This window comes from Zootoca vivipara, chromosome 4 (genome assembly GCF_965207765.1).
Source record: "Zootoca vivipara chromosome 4, rZooViv2.hap1.1, whole genome shotgun sequence".
Classification (NCBI taxonomy): domain Eukaryota; kingdom Metazoa; phylum Chordata; class Lepidosauria; order Squamata; family Lacertidae; genus Zootoca; species Zootoca vivipara.
Window position 1 is genome coordinate 79647364 of NC_142587.1, and position 27493 is coordinate 79674856.

Consider the following 27493-nt stretch of genomic DNA (forward strand, 5'->3'; position numbering starts at 1 on the left):
CACAGACCACCCTGCAAGTTTCATTCAGGTGGTCCACAGTGTGTTTCATCACATTTAATGTTTGTATTGATTTTTATTTTTATTTGATTGGGCATTTCAATAGCATAAAACTATTTTGATAGTGATTTTGTTGATACTTAAACCTTAAACATCCCGGCTTCCCATAGGCATCCGTTTGGACAGTGTGGAAAACAGGATGTTAAACAAGATGGATGTTCAGCCTGATCCAGAAGGGTTCTTCATATATACTGTATATGAAATGTAAATGTTCAGAAAGATAATCAACTTAGAGGCCAAGTGGATAAAAAATGCCAGAGATTAAGAAGAAAGCAACAAAAGCAGAAATGTAGTTGCTTAATCATCAAGGGATGTGGTTCTCAGCTAGCATGAAACAATAAATATTGCAGCAGGTGCAGAGACAATAAAAAAACCACGGGGCAACAAATACTGAAAGGACAGCTTGGTAGTGATTGTGGTGAAAGGCTACAAAAAGTTGGTTTGGAGAGGTCATTACATAAGCACAGCATGTCCTCTGGAGGTTTTAGTTATTAACAAAAAATAAAATAATCAACACAGTATTATAACTGATTATTAACAACAGGCAATAACTGTCTGGCAGCATTTGCTTACAACTATAAAGAACAGAGGGCACAATACATTCCATCCTTCTATGTATGGAAGGAAGACAGATAACATTGCATCCCTGCATCCCTGCATCCATCACAGCCAGTGGCAGAGACATGTCAGAGTAGGGAGTTCTTAACTGCAATCCTTATGATATGGTCTGAGCAAGAAGGTGCTGGCTTAATTCACGGAATTAGCAACAAAGTTCACCAACGTGGAGAGGAAATCAGCTAAGTTCTAGAATTATTCAGAAAGGCTAGCCTTTGGTCAACAAAGGCTCAAATCCATATGTGCAACTGCAAAGAACCCCAAATAACAGAGTGTTGCTGGTCCATTGGCAAAGTATGGACAGAAGTTCAGTCTTCTGGTATTTATATTCTATTTGGATATCATAAGCCTTTTATTGCTTTCCAGTCAATATGCTGACAATGGGAATTCTGAGCATCTACAGCTCCAAATACAAAGGTCACTGTTCCTGGATCCCCTGACACAGCAACAAAATGCTTCATGGTTTGATTTATTCTCTCTAGAAGATAGACAAGGGCCATATTCAGTTTCTAAATTCAAGTTGTGCTTGCAAAACACTTAACACTTGGCTGCAACATGTTTTGAAGAGAAAATTTGCCACATGACAAAAATGCAATGGTTGTGGCAGACAATATAGATGTTCCCAACAACCACTGCTTTTAAAAGAAAATGCAAACTGAACTTTGCTCCAAGAACAATAATTTGCGGTTGCATAAAGTATGTACCGGTATATTGCTGGCTGATGTTAAATGGAATGCATACATGTAACAGTAATGTTTTGAATTCAGTTCAAGACCACATAACTTCATGCAAAGAAGAAACAATTATTATTTTTTTAAAAAAACACAACTTAAGAAACTAAAGATCTTTCAAACTGTCCATAACGTAAGGGAGATCCTGTTGGTGCATAACTGCTTCTTGCGTGGGAGGTGGCTTGAAAGGGCAAAATAAATGGGGTGGGGGAGAAAACCACAATCAAAAAGAAAACAGACAACTCAGCCACTAATGCATTGAAACTACACATCCTGATGCAGAATCAATACAATCTACTCTCAGAGGAGAAAGAAGGTACATTTTGGTTCCTGAAAGAAAGTAGCAGGTCTGCATAGTAAACCCGCTCATATTTCCCTCTCCCCCACTACCAAGGAACAATTGGAAACAAAGCTCTCTTTTTTAACAGAGGTGCCTCACTTTGTTACTTACATGCTACCATAAACCACTGTAAAACTGAAGAGTAGAAACTATGCACATGACTCAACAAGGAAATTGAACATTATTGAACATATTATTTGTATTCTGTGTCCTCCTTACTCAACTGGATCCAAAGAAACTGGATACAGTATATCTTTTTTTTTTAAAGCATCAAATATTAATTCTACTTTGCAACTTAAAACTTTTTAAAGAGCTTTTTAAAAAAAGAAGAATTATTTGCTAGCTTATTAATAGAAGTCACAATCTTTTATTTACTAAATATTAGATAGCATTCATTCATTTATTTGGTCTTCACCGCTAGTATTCGTATTAACCTAACTCCTAAGACCACGTTTCAAAGCTAATGCATAAGCATTTTTCAGGGCCAAATGTTTTGCAACTCAATCTTTTCAAAGATTTCCATTATGGATGAAGGTCCATAAGTGTTAACTCAGTTAAGAGCAATATAAGGATGCAAGATTAATCAATATTATCAAGGTTACAGAGAAATGTTAGCCATGATTCCCACCTCAGCTCAAGACACAAATCAGTGGGGAGAGAGTTACAAAAATTAGTAAAGTGTAGTACTGTAAAGTACTTTTACATACACATTTTTCATTTTCATTGCTATAGCACAGTATTTAATATTGGATGTTAATCAACAATATACCCTGATTTCCTTCAGAATGGATAGGTTTGATCTTCTTGCAGTCCATGGGACTCTCAAGAGTCTCCTCCAGCACCATAATTCAAAAGCATCAATTCTTCGGCGATCAGCCTTCTTTATGGTAGAGGTTGGCAACTGGCATCCGGCGGCCAAATTGGCCCCATCAGCTGGAGGAACCATGTGGAAGGTAAAATTAAATGATTGTCAGTTCTAGATTGATAAGAAGCAACAACCATGCACATATCATAAGTCATTATTAATGAGGTATCAGACCATTGTGTAGATATTTACAGGTTTTATTCATCAGTTTTAAAGAAAAACTGCCAGTTTAAGGGAAGCAACACTTTGAGCACTGTAGCACTATGTTTTTATATTAGAGTACATTTGTTAAGTCTGTGGGTTCCTAAAGTCAGTGATATTTTCTACTGTTATTGGTAGAGTATTTCAAAAGTGTAGTGTCACTTCACACTTCCGCAAAGCAGAACTTCCCAATAAATACAGAAGGCAGTATTCAGATGGATCTATTTGTATGCAGGCCATGCTTAAGACAAATTGTGAAGCTAACATGTAGCCAGATATGCACAAAGGCTATTCAGCAGTATGGGCATTTTGTCCAAGTTCTTTCAGTTAATTATGGAAAAGAACCAAGCACGAGAACCATAAGGAATTTGAATAGAGACTGTCCCACAAATGAATAGAAGCTGTATGATTATTTATCTACTACCAACAATGCACACGGAACTTTAGGGTTGCAATACCGAAAAAGAAAGGGGAAAAAGACACAAAGAATACTCTGTCTCACATTCCCATCATACTTCATGACTATAGAAACAATATGATGTTATACTGGACATATATTAAAGGGTGAGAAGAGACTGAATGAAAACTGTGTCTCTCTTTCTACAAGAATAAATGGGGAACAATCAATTTAACATAACAAATAATTTATTATTATTAAGAGCTCCATTATTTTAATTCATATCCACTGAGATATGAAATCTATAAAGGCTTCAAAAAGTATTCCAACACCTGTTTAATTAGCACTCACTGCAACAGATGTTGCCAAAATCCTAAAAACATAAGCAAAGACAGGTAAGGCAAATCAATTTTCAGTGGAGGTACCTATGTATGTTTGCTTTTGTTGCAACAAAGCACCATAAGACTTAAAAAAATTCTTATGACACAATGTTTTGTGGATTATAATCCAGAGAAACAGTGTAATATATTCAGAAGTAATTTCACTAAATCCAATGGGACTTAATCCCAGGCAAGCATGTGCAGAAGTGGTGGGAACCTCAAGCCTGGGGGCCAAATGTGGTGATACTAAGCTCACCATACATCAGGAAAATTCCTGACATGTCCTGGTTTTCGGATGTAAAAATGTAAAAAAAGGTCAACAATTTTGGGGTCTTCCTAAAAAATAAAAAAAGCAACCTTAAGCGATACAGTCCTCATTATCTGGCCCACTGGATTCTCCTCAGGCCCCACCCTCTCCTCAGTCACATCCTCGTCCAAGGCCCCACCCCTGCTTCATACACTCCTTAAGTATTTCTGCCTGGCTGGAATGTGCACTTAACAAAGCACTGATAAGGACCAAAACTGTTTTCCTTTAGTACTGTTATTGCTTTGCATGCATTCTGACCATGCCCTGAAACTTATTCCTTTTGCTATTTCATATTCCACTTCACGCTATCAGTGTTGCTGAACCTGCCATCCAAATCTATTCCCAAGCAGGTCTGGGTGTCTAAGCAGAATATTACATTTCATCCACACTCTTTTCCCTAACTTTCTCCCTAACCAGATATTTCTGTTGTTGTTTTTTGCAGTAACAAAAACTTTTCAGATAAACACAAGATTAACAAAACATACTTTTTAGTTTTGTTGACTACATATTCCGATTCAAACTTTTCCATATAGCCTGTGTCACTGACCTTAAGACAAGTGATGCACATTTATTATACTGCATGCCTATATATATCTACTCAGAAGTAAAACCTATTCAGTTCAATGGGAATTACTCCCTTATAAATGAGTTTAGAAATGCAGCCTTAGACATAAGCTGGTTTACTTAGCATAAGGAAACAGTCCAACAAAGCTGACATCACAGTATAGAAACTAGTTTCTATGATATTCTGCATATTTTACCTTCTTACTACCACAGCCAAAGAATTAAGATCTCTTGAATCAGGGTTTGTTAAACAAAGAACATATAGCACCAATAACAGCCTTTATGATTCCCTACCTTTGTTCAAATAATTTGAAAAATAAATGTAGTACAGGCGACTCTCAACTTAGGCGGTGGTTATGTTCCGGAATAGAGTGTAAAACCAAACTTGTGTACAGTCAAAATATATTGCATTCAGTGGCAGATGTAATTGCCAAAGTATTTTTTTCTGAAACAAAAAAATTCCTTCCAGAGGAGGGCAACCAAAATGGTCAAAGGCCTGGAAATGATGCCTTATGAGGAACGGCTCAGGGAGCTGGGTATGTTTAGCCTGGAGAAAAGAAGGTTAAGGGGTGATATGATGGCCATGTTCAAATATATAAAAGGATGCCATATAGAGGAGGGAGAAAGGTTGTTTTCTACTGCTCCAGAGAAGCGGACACAGGGCAATGGATTCAAACTACAAGAAGATTCTACCTAAACATTAGGAAGAACTTCCTGACAGTAAGAGCTGTTTGGCAGTGGAATTTGCTGCCAAGGAGTGTGGTGGAGTCTCCTTCTTTGGAGGTCTTTAAGCAGAGGCTTGACAGGCATATGTCAAGAATGCTTTGATGGTGTTTCCTGCTTGGCAGGGGGTTGGACTGGATGGCCCTTGTGGTCTCTTCCAACTCTATGATTCTATGAGTAGTTTGTTGTTGGTATGAGCTTTTGTGTGCATGCACACTTCTTAAGATACTTCAGATGGTATCTGAAGAAGTGTGCATGCACACAAACGTTCATACCAATAACAAACTTAGTTGGACTCTAAGGTGCTACTGGAAAGAATTATTTTGTTTTGACTACAGCAGACCAACACGGCTACCTACCTGTAACTATTTTTTCTGAGGCAGGAGACAGCCAAGAATGCATAATGATTAACAAAGGATTATTCCTAATCATAGCAAGTAAAAAATAACTTTTACTATTTGCTCCCCAACTTTACTACAGTGGTACCTCTAGTTATGAACTTGATTCGTTCCAGAGGTCCGGTCTTAACCTGACACTGTTTTTAACTAGAGGCGTGCTTTCGCTAATGGGGCTTCTTGCTGCCACTACGCTGCTAGCACACCATTTCCGTTCTCATCCTGGGGCAAAGTTCTCAACTCGAGGTAACTCTTCCAGGTTAGCGGAGTTTGTAACCTGAAGCATTTGTAACCTGAGGTGTTTGTAACTCAAAGTACCACTGTATTTAGAATTACCGTATTTTTTGCTCCATAAGACACACCTGACCATAAGACACACTTAGTTTTCAGAGGAGGAAAGGGGGAAAGCCCCGTTTTTTGGGGGGGGGTCAGCTCACAGTTGTGCAGCTTCTTTTGAAAGGGGAAAAGGCCCATTTTTTAAAGGATCAGCTCAAAGTTGTTGAGTTTACTTTGCAAAGGGAAAAAATCCTGTTCAACCCACAGTTCTGCAGCTTCTGATAATCTAATCAGCCAGTCACATGTTGCAGCCTCCCTCTGCAGAACATTCAACAATGGAGGCCTGGGTAAGGGGGCTGGCCGGGAAGGGAACTAGCTTCCCTTATCTCTCTCCCCTACCCCTTGCAATCACCTGCTGAGCGGCTTCTTTTCAACACTCCTCTTTCCTTCTTGTTAGCCTTTAGCTCTTTCTTTAAAAAAAGCACGATCTGCTTTTTGCCCCTGAGCAATTCGGCTCCAGGGACCACACATTCACTCCATAAGACGCACAGACATTTCCCCTAACTTTTTAGGAGGAAAAAAGTGCTGGAGCGAAAAATGAAAAATATGGTAATGCTCTGGGTTCTACTTGAGAGTAGGTCACAGTGTTCCCCAAAACAAGGACTCCACCTAAGTAGCCAAGGCATTTAATCACATACCTCTATTAATCAAATGGAAGGCAGCATCTCTATGACATTTTCCAGACTTGGGGAAAAAATCAGAAGTATCAATACCTTCCTTACTCCATAGCTTTGTGTATGGTTTTCCTCAAGCTTCCTAAAATGCTGACTAACCAATTTCAAACTACTTTTCCTTGAGCGCACATGAGGAGGACAGTAAAATCTGCTGAAAGGAAATGTCTCACTATGTCAAAGCAGCCACAGATCATGTTGGCATATCTGTTACAGTGCCTTGGGAGATGCACTCATCCATCTACAGTGCTCATGCATTAGCTCTACCATCAATCTGTGCTGTCTGCTATTGATGTCACCAACAGCTACAACATACTGTTTTGATACTAATGGGCAAGCACATACACTTAGCATTTATTTTTCTTATGTTTCTGAGTACTTCAGCCTCAAATGTACACATCCCATTGGGAGTCTAAATGCAACAGATGAGCACAGGAGAGAGCATAAAAGGTATTAATATGTTAGCTATTAAAAATGTTTAAAGTTGTTTGCCATTTTTTAATTGTAGAAGGGTGCATCTACTTTTGGTAGATTTACACATATCCCATAGTAAATCATTCCCTTGGCTTTGGGTGTTTGAAATGACTGTAGCGAAGGCAATACAGATGTCGAGTGTTAAAGTCCCAGTGATCCAACACTGCCAAAATAATAATAATCCACTGGTTCAGTTCAAACATGATGACCAAACATGTTTTGCACCACGCAGTTTAGAATGCAAACCATGGCTGAAAGCTACTGTCTTACTTCCACTGTCCATCTACCCAGCACTCACCATCATAGCTTCATAAACTCACTACCATCTCTATGGTTCAGCAGCCTTAGGAAATAGAGCAATCTTCATAACAATGGTTTGTGAATTCAGACATTGCATCAAACATACGTTACAACAGATCTTGGATGCTGAACCACTCCAAACCATGGTTTCTGAAGGTGGCTGGCAATTAGCTGACAAACCATGATTGTATTCAGACATCATGCTTAACAAATTAAGTTTAATTAACCATAGTTTGGCATCATGTCTGAATTGACCCAGAATGCTTTGTGCCTGCTAAATAGGTCTGTTTTTAATAGTGCCTCCAAAAAAAAGTGAACTACGGTTGTCCAGTCACACACTCAGATACCTGGATATCATGAACAAATTTGTTCTCTAGTGAATCAGGATTTTATCCTGATATAGCAAGGTATCTTAACATTCTGCATACTTTGACAGTTTTAGAGAACACTTTTCTTCACTTTTTGCTTCACCACTAGCTAACCTTCACTTGTTCAGCACAAAGACAGAAAAGGCAACTAAAAACACCAACCCCTCACTCACCCAGCAAAAGGAAGAACAGAGTAGTTTTAAAAACATTAACAAAATTATGTGTAGTCTTCTTAGGGAGCTAAAGGGGGACCTAGATTTCAAAGCTTAGGGGATTTCTCTCTCTCACTCACTCACACACACCCCGAGCCAATAAACACAGACAATAAACTATTTCTTTCAAAATTAAAAACGTTATGTAGGATGCTAATCTCACACAAACCAAAACCCTAAGTAAATTTCTTTAGCGGTTGGTTGTATTAAAAGAAGAAAAGACAAACCCACAGAAAGCAACACTAAATATCTTAACGATTGTGGGTTTACCTGCTTTCAGAGCTAGAGCTTTGCACACAAGCCAGATGGAGCGGTCGAGCACTTTGCCCGGTTTATAGCAAAATAAAGGAACTTCGATCTGAAGTGGGAGGAAGACAGCCTGAAGAATGCTGCAAATCTCTCCCTTTAAACAACCGCCTGTTCCAGAACGAAGAAATCAGCCAGCAAAGCGGGTCACGAATTCCCCAGGGGCGACTTAATGTATGTGTATATGGGGTGAGGCGAGGGGGGTGGGGCACAGCCTCTCCCTCTCTCCCCTCCCAGCACTTTGTCTGGGAAGGAGGGGAGCGAGAGAAGGAGAGTCTCAACTCTTTCTGAGAGTTACGCCGTATGTATCAAGCGGGCAGCCATCCCGAAAGACAAGGCGACACAACTCGCCGGCCGCGCGAAACAGATACAGTACCGCTCATGTCTGACCCCGGCCGGCCGGCCAGCCAGCCTCGTCACCCTCACGCCGCATGAAGAGGCTCCCAGTAGCGCTAAACCCACGCGAGGCGGGGTGTGTGGGTGTGTGTGTGTGTAGGGGGCCTCGGGGGATTATGAAGGCGCTCTCTCGCTCACTTTCTGGGCGGGAAGCATCGAGTGACCATTTCGCTTTAAACCTCTCCAGTCGCAAAACTCTTCGGGATTATGAGATGGATTGGATAATGAAGGTGGGCGGGGGAAGACACCGGGCCGCCTTCGCTTCCAAACCAAGGAACGACACGCTTCGAATTAAAACCATCTCTCCCCCCCCCCAACCGCCTTTTCTCGGTTCTCTAAGGTTTCCCTCGACTGCGTCGCGAACGGGCGCTTCTTCTCAAAATAACGGCTTTTGGATGGGCGCGCGCTCCACCCCACCCCCCCGCGTTGTAATCCTCGTCCCCGCCCCCACGACATACCTCGCGCGCGCTACATTCCATCTGGCTCGACTACAGCAAGCGGGCGCGGGGCTGCCAGTCCACTCCCCACAGGCGGCAACGGCGGCAGGCAGCGGCTCAGCTCGGGAGCCATTCAATCCCCTCCCCCTCGGCGCCCTCGAGCGTGCGGAGGGCTAGTCCCCGCCCACCCAGTCCTATCTAGGCTAGGGATGGAGGCGGGCAGAAAGCGAGGGAGGGACGGAGGGAGGATTTGTATCCGAGCAACAGAACTGATCGGCATTCTCAGTAGCCAGTGAGGGGGGCAGAAAAGAGAAGGGCTGCTTTCTGCCCCTCAGGGATTACTTTAAAACACACACATACAAACGGCGTTTGCATTATCCCTTTCCTCTTCGCTTTACGGTTCTGTGGCAGCTGATCCGAATGGGTTCCCCCTGGGCCCTCGCCCATCCCGGCTTCTCATAAGCTTCGTTTCCTTTCCTTCCGCACATTAGTCGCTTCCCGCCGACCGCTAGAGTTTTGTCTTCCTCACACACAACCTGTAGGATTTTCCTCACGCTTTTTTCACTCAGGACCGTCAGGAGCGCCCTCATGGCAGGACCTCGGGAGAGAGAGAGGTCAGTCGAAATAAGCCACGAGGGCCTCAAATGCAGCAGCCCTTTAGAATTAGGTGAAGTGTCAAATACAGTACCTGTGTCTAAAAGGGGTCTCGGGATTAGACCATGAAGGCCAGCATCTCAAACTGGGCTGAGGGATGTTTGCAGGAAAGGTTCTCCTACTGGGTGGGGAGCCACAGTAGTAGCCTCCCTCCTGGGGTGTGGTTTATTTGTTTAATTTTAAAGCGTCTATATGTCATGTAATATTTCAAAAATCACTTCAGTAACCGCAGAATTGTAGTAGTAATAATAATAATAAATAATAATAATTTATTATACCCCATCCATCTGGCTGGGTTTCCCCAGCCACTCTGGGCAGCTCCCAACAGAATATTAATAATTAAAAAGCGATCAAACATTAAAAACTTCCCTAAACAGGGCTGCCTTCAGATATCTTCTAAAAGTCAAATAGTTGTTTATTTCCTTGTCATCTGATGGGAGGGTGTTCCACAGGGCGGGCGCCACTACCGAGAAGGCCCTCTGCCTGGTTCCCTGTAGTTTCACTTCATTGCTGCAATTAACAGACTAAAAATCCCCAATATATCATCGAAACAAAAACACAACCTAAGAACTGTAAAACGGCAGCTTACCGTGCACGTAGCTGGCAAAATCAATTTTAAAAATCCAAAGAATATGCAGTACCATTTATAGAACCTTAGACAGAATGAAGCACCTCACTTAAGGAAACACATTTTTTTCCTGGATACAGTGAAAAGTCAAGGTAAATATATAATTGATTTGTTTTTATTGCTATGAGGGGCACCAGTTGAAATATCTGCCTCCAGCATTATGAATGCTTTAGGCCAGGCATTCCCAAACTTGGCCATCCAGATGTTTTTTGCCTACAACTCCCATCATCCCTAGCTAACAGGACCAGTGGTCAGGGATGATGGGAATTGTAGTCCCAAAACATCTGGAGGGCCGAGTTTGGGGATGCCTGCTTTAGGCTGCCTCCTCGAAGTTTAAGGCATCTTCTCTGCTCATCTACCATTACATTCATTGCAGTCAACAGAGAATCCAACCCTCTAGTTCAACATCCTGTTCTTAGAGTGGCCAAACAGATGCTTCTGGGAAGCCCAAAAGCAGGACCCAAGCACAAGAGCACCCTCCCCTTCTACAGTTTCCAACAACTGTTATTCAGAAGCATACAGCCTCTGATAGCCATCATGGCTAGTATCCACTGATAGCCTTTACCTCATAATCCCCTTTTAAAGCCATCCAAGGTAGTAACCAACACTGCTTCCTGTGGGAGCAAATTCCACAGTTTAACTGTGCACTGTGTGAATAAGCATTTTCTTTCATCTGTCCTGAATCCTTCAACATTCAGTTTAATTATATGTTCACGAGTTCTAGTATTATGAGGGAGAAAAACTTTTCTCTATACACTTTCTCCATGTCATGCATAATTGTATACATTTCTACCATGTCACCTCTTACCCACCATTCCTAAGCTAAACACCCCAGCTCCTCATAGGGGAGTTGCTTCATCCCTATGATCATTCTGGTTGCCCTTTTTTGAACCTTTTCCAACTCCTCAGTATCCTCACTGAGGTAAGGCGACCTGAAGTGATTCTCCTTCAAATCATTTGTATTTGTTTCCCAGTGAACCATATTCAGGATCAGAATGTTCCTGTTTCTCCACATCTATCGCCCTCTCCAGCACCATACTGGAGCACCAGAGGGTTTAGCGAGGATTTTAATTTTGCACTGCTGTCATGGGTGCTTGCATTGTTGCAGTTAGCAGGACCCCTGGCTTTGAGTATCTGAGGGGGTGAGATGTTGGTTAGAGAAGCAGAGAATAGTGGAGGGAGGCCCCTATGGTGCATGCATTGTGAAAGCTAACAGTGCCTGAATAATGTGGTCCGAGCTCTCCTTCCTTGGTTGCTTTCTTCTTTTTTTGTCCTTTGCAGCCAACCCTGTTAACAGAGGCTTTTGTTTAGTACTTTTAAGGCTCCTTTACAAAGAAAGGAAGTCAGACATCTTGTGAGTAAGATTTGGGCAGGTGTGGAAATCAACATTCAGCTAACTTTAATAGTTGAGAGCGTTTAAATAAACATACCAAATAATAAAAATAATAGTAGTGGTGATTTAAGTCATCTTAAAATAAATGATAACCCACAAATTGCCACAAACGGATAAATGTTGTGGATGGCAGTATGCACGGCTCATCAGTTAATAACTGTAAACCTTAGTAAAAGGGCAAAGGACTGGGGATTTGTGTGAGAGAAGGCAGGTGGGAAGGGTATAGAGATGGAGATGGAGAGGTAGCAGAATGACTACAATAAAAGGTATTAAGGCCCTGTCATGCCTGATTAAAAGTAAGCAGCTTGGCAGATTTATTGGCTATCAAAGCCTGAAGTCCGTACTTATTTGTGCCCCAGTTCTTTATATGCTTAATAATGCATACGCCTCTGATTTAAGCAGAGCTTGGTTACTTTATCTCATATATATATATATATATATATATATATATATATATATATATATTCTGCATATACAGGTTTATAAATTAACAATAACAACAAAAAATATTTCTTCTGGATCATCAGAACAGTTACACTGTTACCTGGTGTTAAAATAGATTAAATTACCGTATTTACCGTATTTATCTTAGGGTAAATACTAATGCGCCATCAAATCTAATGTGCAGTGTGCGCCCTAATTTTCATGATGTAATTTGGCCAAAAAAGGTGCATGTTACATTTGAGTGAATAATGTATGTTATTTACAGCTCCCATCAAAATCAGTGTATCATAATGATTATTAAGGGAACATTGATGTGGATAAGGTGAGATTAGTGCTGAATCAGCATGTAAAAAAATACTTTTCCTTCTAGACTCTTCAAAAATGTTTACATGCCTTGAATGAGATGATTGATGGGGGCATGATATAAAATACATAATATCAAATGATATGTAACTGATGTGTTACTTCCAGTAACATTCATGTAATGGTATCATTACTAAGGTAGGCACTGTGGTATTATTCTAGTTTGCTGTGTGCATTTCATTGTCATATTGGGGAGGAGTTGTATGTGAGACATTCCAGTTCAATATTTTTTCTAGGTATGTTTTTTTTTTAAAAAAAGAAGAAGAATCAATACAAAGGTCCTAAGAAAGAATCAATAGAATCTGTCAACAATGACAGGGTGAACACACGAAACATCACAATGCTTAAAATGTTCGGTTTGTTTAGCACAGTGCTCAGTTATTGATAATTTGTCCCTTGACAGAGTAAGGCAGCTGCCCAAGCATATAATTGTCAGCCATGTCTTTTGCAGGGAAAAAAAACAGAGAAATAAAATATATTTTAAATATGGCAGGTACTTGCTTGACATTGTAGCAATTCTGTTTTTCCCCAGGATGCAGAAAGTAACTGGTCAAAGTAATTTTATAATCACAATTGAAATATATGTTTTATTTAATCTTTTTAGATAGTAAGAGATTACTATGTAGTTGGCAGTATCTTGCCTAACCTAGCTTAACGAAATAAATGTTTTCCAATTATGCTATTCCATGTCTGTTCTTAACCTGAAGCACCACTTTAGCTAATGGGGCTTCCTGCCACCACCGCACCGCCAGAGCACGATTTCTGTTCTCATCCTGAAGCAAAGTTCTTAACCTGAGGTACTATTTCTGGGTTAGTGGAGTTTGTACCCTGAAGCGTTTGTAACCTGAGTTACCACTGTATATATTACAATAATTTATATTCTGCCTTTCAGAATACAAAATCCCCCCCAAAGTAGCTTATAAGTAGCATCAATGTACATTCACAGAGAGAGAGTGCAAGTCATAATACTTCCCACAGATCAGCTGGTGAGAGACAGCTGGAACAGGAGCAGGGTCCCAATATCTTATTCAGGATTAATTAGACTTGGTTTGGTTTGGTTTTACATGCAGGCAGTTTGGGAAAGCAGAACCATTCAAAATGGAACCCACAGCAGGATATTCCAGTAAAGGCCATTCTGCCAGATACCTATATGAACTGGCCATGTGTTGATACAAATATTAGGGTATGTTCCCTTTATTAAAATACATATCCTTAGGCTAGTACTGTATAGTCAATACTCTGGGGCAATCATGTCTGCATGAGGATGAATAATTATTTTTGTAACATTTCAGTATACAAAAAACATACATTTATTTAAGGGCAAACTCTTCAATCAGCTAAGGGAAATGCTGTAATAGTTCCAGTGATGCATATTCTCTGTCCTGAGCAGAGCTTGTCCAAGGCATGGAGCAGGAGTCCTGTTATTGGCATGGCAGTGTAAGTCCAGTAGGCCCCTGGCCAGCTTAACTCTCTGAGGCCCGCAGCAAGTGTACCCGGCTGCTCCTTCTGCACAGGCCTGCATATTATTCATTTTTTTTCTGTTCAGCTATTTGAAAGGCAACATCTAAGATGAAGCAAATCAATATACAATGCAATTTGAAAAATTACTCAAAGATGTCTATATCTATTCAAGTTATGTCACATATGGAGCCAGACATGAATCCAGAGCTTGCAAGAATTCTAATGAAAATGTGGACGTAATTAGTGCTGATGGTCTACGTAACAACCTGTCATGTTTGTTTTTTCTAGAGTGCTCCAGAAACACAACACAGTCATACAAAGTTATGACCAGCTGGCACATATAGACAAACCTCTCTACATGTTTGCAGAATAGAAAACGGAATAACTGTGGAAAATAAGCTATAGAAATGTAAGTCAAGTCTTGGGTAGCAGATCTTTTCTTTAGCTGATAAAATAATTGCAATTGTGCTAAACTGGTAAAGGTAGACATTTTTGGCAAAGAAAGCCCCTTATTTGAGAAAAAATAGGACAATGTAGCTGTTAAAACTGAAAAGGAAAGTACGGTAACTGCAACACACATAGCAGGCAGAGAGTCAAGCTTTAAAGGGGTAAAGGCACATTGTTTAATTTTAACTTTTAAACCGGATTATCATTATTATCATCATCAACATCATCTGTACATCAGGCAATTTCCTAGAAAACAAAAGAATTCTGTTTCAATTTGCTTTATGTTATATAGTTTTGGAACATAGATTTGGTGTCCCATGAAGTGAATAAAAACATTCTAGAAGGACTGGGTCTGCTTAGAACTTGGAGGAGACAAGTAACAGAAAAATACCTGGCTTACTAAAAACATTTTCTTCCCTTTCAGTAATTTCAGAAGATTATCTTTAGCCATCAAACATGGCTGCATGCTACTCATTTATTCTTACCTTACAATGTTTACTTTGTCTATTGTGATGGGAACTTACACTCTTGCATGTTGTATAGTTCTTAGTGGGATGACTAAAAGCATTTCATCATTGTTTATTTATATCCTCTTCACTAGGCTCCCAAAGCTGCTAACAATAATAAAAAGATAATGAAATACAATATACAGTATAGATATGTATAACCAAATATATAGCTATCAACATGGGTTCCCCCCCCCATAGTGTACTGAATTTTTATATACCTAATGTCTCATTCTTCAACATATTTAATGGGCATCATGCCCCACTTACGTAAATAGAAATGCAGGAGTAGAATTCAGTGTCACACTACAGTGTAAGTCCTGTCAGTACAAGCATTGAAGCTTGACAGACAGAATGAGCCCCCCAGCACAATGTTCTGGGGGTTCCCCCAACCCATACAAAGCAAATTTTAGGGGGACCCAGGGGTGGGGTGAGAAAAACCCATTGCATAAGTGAAAGCTCTCATGCAGAACTTGTGCTGACAGGATTCATTAGGTGAATTCCTCTTGTGTGTTTAGGTTCATAGCCTAATGCCCTGACAACACACATCTAGAAAATAGTAGTTAGAATAGGGCAAAACAATAACTGTTGTATCAAGAACTGGATATCTGGTGCACTGTCATTGGTTGGTACTATTAAGCTGACAACAACCAACATTACTGGATGTGGCATGGCACAAAGGCATTTCATAGTACAGGGATGTGGTAGAAGCACGACTAGAGACTAATCATGTAGAGGGCACCAATAGGCAGCATGTTAGGATGGACTTACACCACTTACACACTTTGCACAATGTTGTAGCTGTAAGACTGGTATTCAAGACTTTGGTGGAATTTGTTGTTGTGCTTTGATGAGTTTACACAGTATTGGGCGAAGAGATATTCCCTAGGCACTCTTGGAATCTTGTTAAATAAACATGAATCAATGGCCAATGTTAACTGAAGGCAAACTGTGTGGGTACAGCTCTGCATGATATGCAGGGGCACCCTTCTGGTTCACATCAGAGACCTATCCAATTTTCCAGGAATTCCTTGTGTTCAGTTAGAAATGACCCAAACCATATAAGTAGCTAACAATTCAGAGCATGCACGTGCAGTTTGCCTGGTCAGAGGCAGCCATGCTGTTGGAATACGGTTTGAATTCAGACCAAATGAAAACTGTTGGCATTGCAAGTACACAATGTAGCAGGTGTTTGCAAGAAAACATATACTGTAACACATTTTGCCACTGTGGACACATCATGTTACTATCTGCATTCTCTTAGTGCCCAATGTGCACACATTTAACAGATTAAGCAACAAATCTCCATCTAGACTGGTACTGTATTTTACAAAAGGCTTGGCTAACTGAGTTGCTGAAAGAGCACCAAACCAATAGCAACATCCAGTTCCTTGTCATTCACATCCATTTTCCTATACTCAGAGATTGAGAAAATATGCAATAAATCAGAGCTTTCCAAACTCTGTGTGTTGTGACATGTTAGTGTGTCGACTGCTGTAGGTGTGTTGCACAAATGCTCCCTGTGTTCCTCCTGGGGCTGGAAAGGGGTTAGTTTAACCCCCAGTTTGCTAGTAAAACTGAATTATGGTGTTGTCAAACACTGCGTGTCTAAAAATTGTCACCCACATTAAAAGTTTGGAAAGCTTTGCAGTAAATGATCATTACAATACAAATAAGCTTAAAGTATTATGTGATATTACTACATCCACCAGGTAAATCTCATATTTTCTTTTTCTTTTTAGTGGAAATATGCAAATTGCTTCAGCATTTTAATGGGTGTGTGATAAAAGATTATTGGAGTAGCATCAGGAATACTGATAATGAGCACTGTGGAGCATTACTAAATCAAGGCATTTCTTGTACCAACTTTTCTGGATCAGATAAATTACTTGAAATTACTGCCCTCCAGTCAATTTATTTCAGCAAGGCTTCAGAGGCTAGCCATTAGTATAAAATAACCCCATTGAAGTCAGCAGCAGAATTACCACTGGTAATTAATGGTTTTAATGGTGATCACCCCCAAATTGTGTTTTGTTACTATGGTGAACACCTATGGTCAATAAAATATAGCATTTTGTCTAAGCTTTGTTGCAAATTCTGTGTGATTAACCCATTAGTAGATATCCTTATTTACATATAACCAAGAGAGAACAACAATATTATATGTATCCCTTTAATTTGTGGTGACCTTTGAGAAATCAATACTTCAATGGCAGTAAGGCTAATTACTTATGGGGCTTGAAAACAGCACCAAGGCTTTACTATGTAATTGTGTGTTTGATTAAAGCGCATTCCATTCATTTATCAAGTAAGTGATCATTCAATAGTAGTGCAAGCATCTATTCAGCACCATGGAGAGTACCACCTTCCATTACCTATGTGGCATAGAGCAGACAACAGAAATAGTGGCATTGTTTCTTTGCCGTCTTCTAAAATTTGGAGGAACAATTGTTCTCTTGTGAGTGGCTCACCTAATGCAGCAAACTAATCACAAGCTTCCCTGCTTAAGCATAAGCCCTAAAATCAGACATGCTCATTATCCATCCCCTGGTTAAAAGAAATGCTTTTTCAACACCACTTGGATCTATTATAAATGAACAACTCTCCAGAAAAATAGCTATTGAATGTATATCATTCTTCCACAAATTCTGTAACAAAAACTGTAAATATAAATGCATCCCCATCATTGTGTTTATTGAATGCAGACAGGCACCTCAAATCCACATATTTTATTATCAAGCAAATTTTTAAAGAATTACTTTGATTCAGTTTTGGTCATTTGTTCTCTATTCTATTTTTAAGATTTTAAAGTTTGATGATGCTGTAATTATTTTGCCCTGATACTTTTTTACGAATTGATGGTTTATAAAGATTCTTGTAAATAAATAAATCACACTATTACAGCAGAGGGAGTTAAGGTGAAATGGTAGATTCATCACATTTTGCCATTCTTCTGAGTTTCTTAGGTGCTGCTTGCTACTTAACATAAGGGTTGGTTTAGTCATTATTCAATAAGCTCCTTAAGCCAGGCAGGAACCTGCTATAAAATACCATGTAAATGACAACACTTGCCTAATAATTATTTCCTCTCATAGTAAACTCAGCTGGTGGGTGCTGATAGAATTGTAGCCCAAACAGAACCACTGAAAAACAAGATACACCAGCATGCTTGGGGGGAATCTTAAAGTTTGCAGAAGAGATGTATATTTAGGAAGAATATTAAAGGACCCCACCCCCAACCAACCCATTGGTGACTGAGGATGCTCTGTGGCCCCAGAATGTTGAGTGTCTGTTGGGCAGGGGACAGAGAATGGCAGTTGTGGATGGACTGTGTACTGGAAGACTGGCTGGTTCAAATACTGAGTGGCATGTATCAGTTCCAAATGAAGGTACAGTGAAGACAAGAAAATGTTTTGAAAAATAAACTAACTGAATTGTTTTTTTCAAACCATTCCACATTCACCTGACCATCTGCATTTCTAATAAATATTGTTTTATCAGCCACATACTTCCTTAACCCAGCCCTTGGAAACACATGCTCTCTTGCGTGACATGAGGGTCAGATTTTATAGCATGCATCATTATTTACGGCGGAGGTTTAGCAGCCAAAGCTCATTATATTGTACATAGTTGTCATGCCCTTTGAAAAGGCTATTGTGAAAAGATGTAGTTAAAAGGAGCTTATCTTGCAGCTTGGGGGGGGGGGAACCTTGAGAGTGATATATGAGCACTGAATGAATGAAACTAAATATTTTGCACAGAGCTCAGCCTTTTTGAAAGCAAAATCTTCCTGACATGGATTGAGGCTTTGATGTAACTTGAAGTATGTGAACAAGCATTTTTCACTGTTTAAAGACTGACTGTGCAGGCCAGTGCTCTTCTATTCAAAAGTAAGTCCCTCTGAGCTCACTGGGGCTTGCTTGCTTGCTTGCAGATAAGTGGGTACAGGATTGCAATCACCCCTCCCTACGTTTGGTGCTCTGACAACACATAGGAGGAAAAAGGAGCATGCCAGGAAAAGATCAAGGGAAGACTTGGATAAATCCACAGGATCCAAAGCTCCCTTCTTCCCCCAGCATGCCACTAGGATGGAAATTGGAAAAGAAAGAAACACAAGGACACCAGAATTATCAAAGTAGATTCTGTCTTCCTCCAGCTTCTGGCTGGCCAGTACAAGCCAAGCAGAGCTTGGATATGACAGTTCTTTCACTATGGATATGCCCCTCCTCACTACAGTTGGACTGATCTGTAGCTTGCTAATACTGTATGTTATCAAGACAACCAGTCTTTGTTGTCACTAAACAAAGGAACACACACACACAAAACCCCAAACACCACACTTTACATATTACCCTTAATTCAGATTTTCTCCATGGAAATTGCTATGCCTTAAGATAATAATAATAATGTTTAAAGCATCACTGAAAGGAGCATAATCAGGAATCACTTATGTCTGAGGAATATTCCTATTATGGGAGTTGGACTTGATTATCTTTTAAGTACCTTCTTCCTTTGATTATCCTAAGACCTATTATTCTAAGTGCCATTATTACTTTGTAATATATAGTCTATTAATTATGAAGTAGCTCTCTAGCTGAAGAGCTACACAAGTAGTTCTGTACATGCCAGTGATATTTCTCAAATGTGAGCCTCTCATGCTAAATTCCCTAAGCATTTTTTGATGTGTTTATGGATATGGATCTATCATTCAAAGAGGAAATGTCAAAAATCCCACCGCACTTATAGCCACTTGCTGGATCTTGTTCACCATCTGCAATTGCATAGGTACAATTTGTATTATATGAAGAGAGACAAGCGGTACAGCATACACACAACCCAACCTTTGTACCTTCTTGCAATTACCTGCTTGTATTTCTCATCCTTTCTCTGGCCGTGTACATTTAAATAGTGAATGGCTCACAGCTGCAGAAGGGAAGTGGTAGACAATCTGCAATTTTACTGTCATGCACAGTCTTTTAGAACTCTGCAATTTGTGCAAATGGCATTGTAGCTCCGCTTGTTTCCTGGCAGCTCATTCTTTAGAGAACTTTCCAAGATTAAAAGTATTAATGCTTTAGACAAGAAGGTTAAGGGAGGAATTTTATGAATTGTTCTGTCAGCCACTTTGTCTTAAATTGCAAGCCACAGTTGCCTCAAAATGGCCAAATAAGTTGTTGTTGTTGTTTAGTCGTTTAGTCGTGTCCGACTCTTCGTGACCCCATGGACCATAGCACGCCAGGCACTCCTGTCTTGCACTGCCTCCCGTAGTTTGGTCAAACTCATGTTCGTAGCTTCGAGAACACTGTCCAACCATCTTGTCCTCTGTCGTCCCCTTCTCCTTGTGCCCTCCATCTTTCCCAACATCAGGGTCTTTTCCAAGGATTCTTCTCTTCTCATGAGGTGGCCAAAGTATTGGAGCCTCAGCTTCACGATCTGTCCTTCCAGGGAGCACTCAGGGCTGATTTCCTTAAGAATGGATAGGTTTGATCTTCTAGCAGTCCATGGGACTCTCAAGAGTCTCCTCCAGCACCATAATTCAAAAGCATCAATTCTTCGACGATCAGCCTTCTTTATGGTCCAGCTCTCACTTCCATACATCACTACTGGGAAAACCATAGCTTTAACTATACGGACCTTTGTCGGCAAGGTGATGTCTCTGCTTTTTAAGATGCTGTCTAGGTTTGTCATTGCTTTTCTCCCAAGAAGCAGGCGTCTTTTAATTTCGTGACTGCTGTCACCATCTGCAGTGATCAAGGAGCCCAAGAAAATAAAATCTCTCACTGCCTCCATTTCTTCCCCTTCTATTTGCCAGGAGGTGATGGGACCAGTGGCCATGATCTTGGTTTTTAAATAAGTAGTGTCAAGCAAAATCAACTTTGTGCATTTGAGGTCATCACCTGCTACAAAATTTGAAGGAGGTAGGGGTGATGCTCATCCAGTAGAGTGCTGCAGAACTACAACTGGCTGCATGCAACCTTTGATTTGACCGTTCATTGAACTCTGTGGCTGTACACAAAAGCCAGTAAGAGCAGTTGCATGCTGGACCTAAGGGTTGTGACTGGGTTCTGGACCAGATATGGCAAAGCCAAATTTATTGGGCCCAAGAAAAAGGCACCAGTCCAAAGGTGTGCCTAGATGTTGTTTAGCCCCACCTCTACATAGTCATTAATGACCTGGGACATCTCTCTCTTTTGGGATGTAATATCCATCAGAGTTTGGGAAGCTGACACCCTTCAGAGCTAAGGGGACGGGCAGGTAAATAGCTTAATGCTTGTTTTGCCATTTCACCTTGGAGGAAAAGATGTGGGGAATAGAAAGCTGTGAGTTGATTGAAGATTACACTCTGGGAATCTGATGTCCACTTAGCAGATCTCCTGCCTACTTTTTAGGAGCCTGCTTGTTTCCCACAAGTCCTGTTTCTATATCTGTAAATAAAATAAAAATATTACAAAGAAACTATGCATCTCCACTTTGTCATACAAAATCTCGTAGCATTCTACGAGAAGTGGAACCCTACAATAACATGCCAGGGATCTCTAGGGCAGTTATCGAGAGGGGGGGGGAGGGAGATGCTAAGAAGCAGCTGTGCAAAGGGTTGTAACATTTCAAATTCCTAGGCATTAAACATGAAGATTGTGGGCATGTGAGGGATTTCAACTTACACATTTTTCATTCTTTTTTTGCCACCATTTAAAAATAATATTTAGCATTGGTTTCCATCAAAGTGCAAACTACCAGTATGTAAACATGCATAATATTTCTTCTTCAGGTTCTAGCCCTACAACTGCCTGCTTGTCACTCGGATTAATTGAGTGTTCTTTAGAGACATTAATCTCTGGCTCAGCTAATAGTGTCTAATCTACAGAGCAGTGAGTGAAACTGGAGAACAGGCCAGCCATACCATTAGGCAGAGTGAGACAGCTGCCTGAGGCACCTGACTTTGGGTGTCATGAAATGGCAGCAAATTGTCAATTATTTAATTTATGCTGGGGAAGGGGAGAAGTGCTTAAGGGATTGTCGGTCTCAGGTGCTAAATAACCCAATTGGCTCTACTGTGTTCTCTGCTTCTTGGTTTGAAGGAGAGCCAGGGGGACCTTTGCTGCTCTGCCTCAAGCATCCAGATATAGGAATGTTAGAGGAAAGCTGCCTTACACTGAGTCGGACACTTGATCAATCTAGCTCAGTATTGGCAACACTAACTGTCATAGGCAGGATTTTAGACAGGACTCTCTCCCAGCCTTACCTGGATATGCTCCAATTGGTTTAATAAGGCCACTGAGCCACTTTCGGGTGCACACAGAAAGACATAACTCCTAAGGATGCAGGATGCTTGATAAACTTCCATCCTACACCTAGGGGACTTATACGTAAGAAGTGGGCTTTTGCTGAATGGACAGTATACAACTGAATGCATAACACTTAATAAATTGGAGGGGGGATTTGTAGAATGATCACTGCTGAAATTGAGGGCCAAAGGTTCCCCACATCACATGATACACCTGTCTCTCTGTGGTCATCTCATGTATGTGCTTTTCTTTTCATGGAAGAGATATTTGTGTGGGGAAATTGTTGAGAATGAAGTAGCCTTCGTTGTTTTTTCTTCTTGTTTTGCATTATCTTATATATACAGTAATCAGAGACTTTTGGCCTAACAAGATGGAGATCCTGTTTTCTTCTTTTGGAAGCAGCTGCCCCTTTAAGGAAAGGGCTGCCAATTTGGGCTGGGGGTACAGCAATGGAGGGTGGTCAAGCCCTTTCTCCAGTGATCCATATATACCATGAGCTGCTTGTTAGTTATGAATTTATGTACAGGCACAATATGGCCTCAGATTAACTGCTTTCTGTGTGAAGTATTTCCTGACACTAAGCAAGCAATGATTGGGTCCTAAAGTCTAAATTTCTGCTACTTTCTCACAAAGAGAGAAAGAGAGTGTGTGTATATGTGAATGTACAGCCAGAGCTCTTGGATTCAGTGAAGGATCAGCTGTTAATTCCCTGAAGCTAAATCAGGACACACACAGACTGCTTTTGTTTCCATCTCTTCAGCTTCTTAGCAGTTTCCTCACTCCTCAGATCTCTTTACTCTTTCGACAGCCTCCATCTGTCAGTGTTTATGTAGTGCTCAAAATGAAGCAAGAAGGGAACAGAAAGTTCACTGAAACATCAAGTAGGATAAGACCAAAATTTCAGTTTAATAATCAATCTTAATAACAACTGCACAGTACAGCTTCCTGCCTGGCTATTTTCTTCCCTCAAAGGGGCCAATGACATTTCAGTGTACTTTGGTTCTTAAATCCATTGACTTTCTTTCCATTCTTCTCCATGAATGTTGCGAGAAAATTGGAAATGCAGTTGTGTTTTATGTAGGCAGAATGTAGGGAAAATAATGTGGGAAGTCATCATATGGTAGGTATAAAGCAAAACTGATGGCTTTCCTGCACCAGGTTATGTTTCAGTTCTTGAGCATTGGTTGGGGCAAGTCCATGCAACAAGGTCAACTGCAGGTCAACTCCAAAACGCAATAACACAGGCATCCCCAAACTGCGGCCCTCCAGATGTTTTGGCCTTCAACTCCCATGATTCCCAACTAAGAGGACCAGTGGTCAGGGATGATGGGAATTGTAGCCCAAAACATCTGGAGGGCCGAAGTCTGGGGATGTCTGCAATAACACAAATCAGGAGCAAGGGGAATCCAAAAAGCAGAATCTAGGTGACACTGTGTTCAAAATTGAGCATAGTCCAAAGGGAAAGTTGTGGAGTAGAGATATAGGTCAGCAGCACAGGCCAGTCAAGAGATAGATGGATACAGCAAAGCCACTAAGTCAGGTTGCCATGGCCTGGGAGGTGAAAGCCCAGTGTTGTTCCAGCACCTACCAGACCTCAATGAGGGGTTGAATGGTCTGGTGTCTCAGGCTCCACCCAGGACCAGCAGTAAGCACTCAGTGCTGCTATTGAAGGATCCCTTACACCCAAGGGGCCATTTACTTGTGAGCCTCTTGATCCCTTTGACTTTCAGGTACTCACTCCTTTGCCAAGTGTTCTCACTCCTTTGCCAAGTGTTCACTCAGCCTGGTCTAAGGCATCATAGAATTGTAGAGTTAAAAGGGACCCTGAGGATCATCTAGTCTAACCCCTTGCCACTCAGGAATATGCAGCTGTCCCATATGGGGATTGAACCTGCAACCTAGGCATTCTAAGCACCACGCTCTAACCAACTGATTTATGTACTAGACTTGGCCAGTAACTGAGCTGCAGTACCTATGCCATCTTCAAACATCCTGTATAGAGCATATTTTGGTATTCAATGTACACAGTGATTTAAAGAAGCAGCCCCAAAAATCTGTTTGCTTTGCAAGGTTTGTTTCAAATGATTATTTATTTAGCAACATTTATATACCACTTAATCACTTAAACAAACAAACCTCTAAGCGGTGGTCATAAAATGGTATAAAATGTTCACTTCAAAGTATTAATAGAAACAGCAGTTCTTAATATAAAACAGTTGATTATATTAGGCCCCTTACCTAAGGAGCTTACAACCTAAGGGCCAATCTAGACAGGAGTAGCAGCTGTTGGGTGTTTGTGATCATAATCAGGATTGCAGCAGGCCTCGAGGGTGGATTTAATACCTTCCCTGCCCTGTTGCAGTCCTAACCAAAAATTTTTCCTTTGAAGCTACTGTATTATTCGCATTTGGGAGGAAATCTCCTATTATCCCCCTTCCCCCGTGACTGCTATTTCCATTTTAAAAGCCCTAAAGGTTAAGTAGGAAGATGCACTCCTGTCTAGTTTAGCCCTCCTTTTTCAGCAGACAAAAAATAATGGGGGAAAGGATGATACCAGAGAGAGAGGAAAGTGCATTACCTTCCTCCAATAAAAAACGCAAAGGAGAGTGCGGCTTTGCACAAACTTTGCATAAGCTTATTTGTATGCATGCATGCAAGTTTAGAAACATGGAGGAATTCAGTGTTGCATTAAACCAGGCTTTCATTCAGTGTAAGCATTTCTCCTTGACCAATAAAGCAACCCCCCCCCCCGCGTGCTGTTATGGAGGTTCTCCCTGACACCCAAAGAGCCAATATGGGGCATGTACACAGAGAGAGGGTGGGGAAGTCCTGCTGTACTAGCAGAAGCCCTTTTATAGGGTCCTGTTAGTAGAACAACTTAATCGAATCCATGCCAATTGTTACAATTTCAACAGAAATGCAGTCTTACCATAGTGGGGAAAACAGTGACCAGGTGATGTATGTGCTGCTCAGTTGGCTTTCCAGATGCTCACTGCTGATGGGCAACTCCAAGGCCCCTCCTGTTGTCTCCCTTCTTAGATCTTTGTCTTTAAACTGGGCTTGGATAAGACTTCTGTTCAAGTAGAGGACTGTGCTCTGTAAAGTAGGATGCATGGCCACCCCAGAAAAAGGTTGGAATGGAAGTAATAATAATAATAATAATAATAATAATAATAATAATAATATGAGATACATATGGCAAATGGAGTTGTGTTGACTTAGGGTGTGTTCTGGAGGATGTGGGAACTAAGGGCTTTGCTTTATAAAGTGGGGCCTGGCTGGCGAGGATGCACCTCCACAGACACATACCTCCACATGTGGTGGGAATGTCCCAAAATCCAACTCTTCTGGACAGCAATCATATAAGAAATATACAAAATAACTAAGCAAGTATTAGAAGTCACTCCAGAACTGGCCCTACTAATCTTCTTCCAAGATAATGCACACTCACATCATCAAAAGCTCATAACCCACCTACCCTCAGCAGCCAGAAACACCATAGCCAGGAGAGGCCTGTCAGGAGTAAGCATGGAGCAATGGTATCAAATAGTATGGCAAACAGCCTTATTAGAAAAACTAACCAATAAACTGAAGGAAGAAAGGAACAGGTGGTGATCCAGGGTATAAATATAGGGATTTATACAGGTCTGACCCTGGGCAACTCATCTTCTGATGAAGACTTAGGTCTCCAGGAACCTACATATGGCGTTGCCCTGCCCCTCAAAAAAAAAACACACACACCTCTTGACAGTGTTTTAGAAGAGCACATCATCCAGGGAGAGACCTCACCAGGTTTGCCTCCAGAGGTAGGGAAGGTGATTCAGATTGTAGGGGACTGGAACGATTTAAAAGCTTGCTCTTTAATCAATTCTTTTTTAACATACCCCCACAAAAGTAGTAATATTTAATATAGAGCAGCTGATTAAAATAGTTATTGCTTTCATAAAGAAAAAACAAATCTGTAAGTTGTATCCAATTATCTTCCTCAGGAGTATCCAATATCTTCCTCAGAGTAGATCCATTGAACTTAATAGACCTAATTTAATCAGTCATTATTTTTAATGGGTCTACTACTACTACTACTACGACCCAGGTGGTGCTGTGGGTTAAACCACAGAGTCTAGGGCTTGCTGATCAGAAGGTCAGCAGTACGAATCCCTGCAATGGGGTGAGCTCCCGTTGCTTGGTCCCAGCTCCTGCCCACCTAGCAGTTCGAAAGCACATCAAAGTGCAAGTAGATAAATAGGGACCGCTCCGGCGGGAAGGTAAACGCCGTTTCCGTGCGCTGCTCTGGTTTGCCAGAAGCAGCTTTGTCATGCTGGCCACATGACCCGGAAGCTGTCTGCGGACAAATGCCGGCTCCCTTGGCCTATAGAGCGAGATGAGCGCCGCAACCCCAGAGTCGGACACGACTGGACCTGGTGGTCGGGGCCCCTTTACCTTTTACCCTGACCAGGACTGACATTAGAGACCATCCCGTATACATACTATTTGGCTTAACTGATATTTCTGCAGAAAACCACTGTACAGTATATAATGTACTGCTGTTCTTAAAGTACTGTACAGTACCATTGATATTTGCCCTCTAGTGGATTTAGGAAAGAAATGCACCTTGTGAACTTGAACTTGAAACATGAGGCAATGTATTCAAATGTTTTGCACTCCTGGTTCAGAGTTGTAGGGCTACTCTGGAAATGTGAGAGGAGGACCTGGATTGGGCGATTCTTTCTTTCTAATTTCCTCCCTACACATGGCTGAGGATTATGCCTTTGCACCCCACCTACTGGATGCACCTGCCCTGCCAGATACCTTTGTTGGGTGTAATGTTTGCATTTGCCATACTGTATATGTATGAAATCCAATGTGCTTAGGCTTGAGAAGCATGACTCTGTTCCCACCTACAATCTTTTATTTCTTTAAATAATTTTCACCCTGTCCTTCAGTCAAAGAGTTCTCAGAGTGACTTGTAGTTCACTAAAACAAGATACTCCCTGCCCTCCAGCTTACGATAAGACACAACAGAAAAGGAAAATGGACTGGGGGAGCCGAGAAAATAAGCAAACTCAGGAACAAGTTATTCATTATCAGTTCTTCCACTGGCCAGTTGGGGTGGACCCTCAGATGAACTGGCCCTGCATCCCTTCTTTTCCCTCCTTTGCTGTAGCTTGATGTGATGCAGGGTGAGGAATGTCGGGTCTATGGGCCAAACTTGGCTCACTAGGTCATTTTGAGGGAG

At 41.1% G+C, this 27493-nt stretch overlaps 1 protein-coding gene across 3 annotated transcripts in view; it reads right to left on the bottom strand.

Moving 5' to 3' along the window:
* Window positions 1–9280, bottom strand: part of WASF3 (WASP family member 3) — a 29263-nt gene extending 19983 nt beyond the window's left edge. For 2 of the 3 annotated variants that reach the window (XM_088668262.1, XM_088668261.1), the window contains exon 1: window positions 9097–9265. The gene's annotated coding sequence lies outside the window, so the exon portion shown is untranslated. Of the gene's footprint in view, window positions 1–9096 lie in introns of all 3 variants that reach the window. The other variant, XM_035116679.3, reaches the window with a different exon arrangement.
* Window positions 9281–27493: the final 18213 nt, after the last annotated feature.